Here is a 1,740-nt window from a genome sequence, read left to right as displayed (position 1 = left end):
CGAGGTTTGCACACACAGAGGCCGAGGTTCTGAAACCTCTCATCGGCCACTTCTGCCCTTGTGACCCTGTGTGTGTGTCATCCCTGGCCTACTCCGAGTGATGGCGTTACCAGTATCTGCCTCCTAGGGTTGTTTTGATGAATAAGATGCATTAATACGCGTAAAGCACTTCCTGACATAGGAGGCCCTCAATCAGTGCTGTCAATTCCTCCTTCATTCATTCAGCCCCACACACATCTCTCGGTTTTAACACCCAGCAGGACGAGTTGCCCTTCCTCTCATCTCCTCAACATCTTACGGACTGTTCGCTCTTCTCCCACATAAGACTGAGAACCACAGGCCGAGTTAAAAGAAAACCCTATTTGGTATTTGACGGGTGTTGAATTTATAGATCAATACCACACCATAGGGGTAGAATGTTTACTTCCTGTCCCAGAATAAGGCTTGTGTTTGAACAAATTAGATTCTTCTTTGGGGCCCAAGTAGAGAATAGAAGCTTAATGGTGTTGTGGTTTCGTTTGACTTGCATTGCTTTGTTTCCACATTCCCAGAAAAGTTCAGGTCACAGCTTTGATGGTTTTGGTATTAGTGAGAATGGCATTGTTCAGTCCCGTTCCGGTTGGTTAGTGAGGGCACCAGAATTCTCTTAACTCGGTATATTTATTTTGTAACCTACCGACCAACCAGCAAACGCTACTATTTCACTTCATCTTCAGCCTGGATATTCCAACTGGACAATCACATCTTCTGCAAATAGAAATTGTTTTTCTCCTCCTTTCCAGTTTTTTATTTTTTAAAAAAACAAACAAAAACAAAAAACAAAAAACAAAGGCACGACTTGTATTTTTACACCCTATCACCCTATTTCTTCCTCTTGTCTAATGGCATTGCCCAGACTTTCCAAACCAGCCTCCTGGTCTTGCCCCCCGCATCAACTTTAATGGAAATATTTGTATTATTAAGCATAATGCAGGCAGAGGCTTTGGAAAGGGTTATTTAACAGTAAAGGGAGAATCTGAAGAGAAAACCTTTAAAGAGCGTGTCAGCTCAGCCCAGCCCAGATTGGTTTACGCGCCTGCGGGGGCTCTTGGACCCCCTCCCCGCGCATCCAACGCTGTACCCCGGGGGCTGAAGTTTTTCCCTGCGTTTCCGCTTGAACAGCGTCCAGCTGCCTCGCCTTTAAAATGCCTGGGCGGCCGCCGCTCAGTTCAGAGCCCCCTCTCGGCTGCTGGTCCCGGCTCGCCCCGGGGGCGCTGACTCAGCCGCAGCCCCACCGCTGCCCGCCCAGCCGGGCCTGGGCAGCACCCCGCGCGCACCCCGCGCCCCCATTGCCGGGAAGCATCGCAGCGAGAGATCAGCGATTGCCCCAGCCTCGGTGCCGGCTCCGCCAGGGCCCCGCGAACGCACGGGACGGGCCTGGCCAGGTAAGGACTGCGGGCCATCCCGGGACCGACCGCCGCGGCGCCTGCGGGGCTGGGGTGCAGCATCGCCTGAGCTACGAGGGCGTCGTGGGGTCCCTGGCCGCGGAGCCCGCCCTCCCGCTGCCAGCAAGCGGAGGATCTGCTCGCTCAAGTCGGGCCGAGACTGCAACGGGCGCACGGGGCCCAGGGCTGGGACCCCCCCCTCCTGGCGGCACTGCGCCCAGGGCGCGCCTTGGCGGCGGGGAGGGCGGGGAGCCACGCTCGCGGGCTGCCTGGGTGGGAGCCGCGCCCGGCAACGCTTTGCAGCAGCTGGCTGCGT

General features: G+C 55.3%; 1 protein-coding gene across 4 annotated transcripts in view; it reads left to right on the top strand.

Moving 5' to 3' along the window:
• Positions 1–1,246: 1,246 nt before the first annotated feature.
• The window catches only part of CTXND1 (cortexin domain containing 1), a 56,985-nt gene continuing 56,491 nt past the window's right edge, over positions 1,247–1,740 (top strand). For all 4 annotated transcript variants that reach the window (XM_027769032.1, XM_027769025.1, XM_027769039.1 and 1 more), the window contains exon 1: positions 1,247–1,424. The gene's annotated coding sequence lies outside the window, so the exon portion shown is untranslated. The remainder of the gene's footprint in view (positions 1,425–1,740) is intronic.

This window comes from Tupaia chinensis, unplaced genomic scaffold, assembly GCF_000334495.1.
Source record: "Tupaia chinensis unplaced genomic scaffold, TupChi_1.0 Scaffold000078_1, whole genome shotgun sequence".
NCBI classification, from domain to species: Eukaryota; Metazoa; Chordata; class Mammalia; order Scandentia; family Tupaiidae; genus Tupaia; species Tupaia belangeri.
Note: the sequence above shows the minus strand (reverse complement) of the source record. Positions and strands in the feature narration are given on the sequence as shown.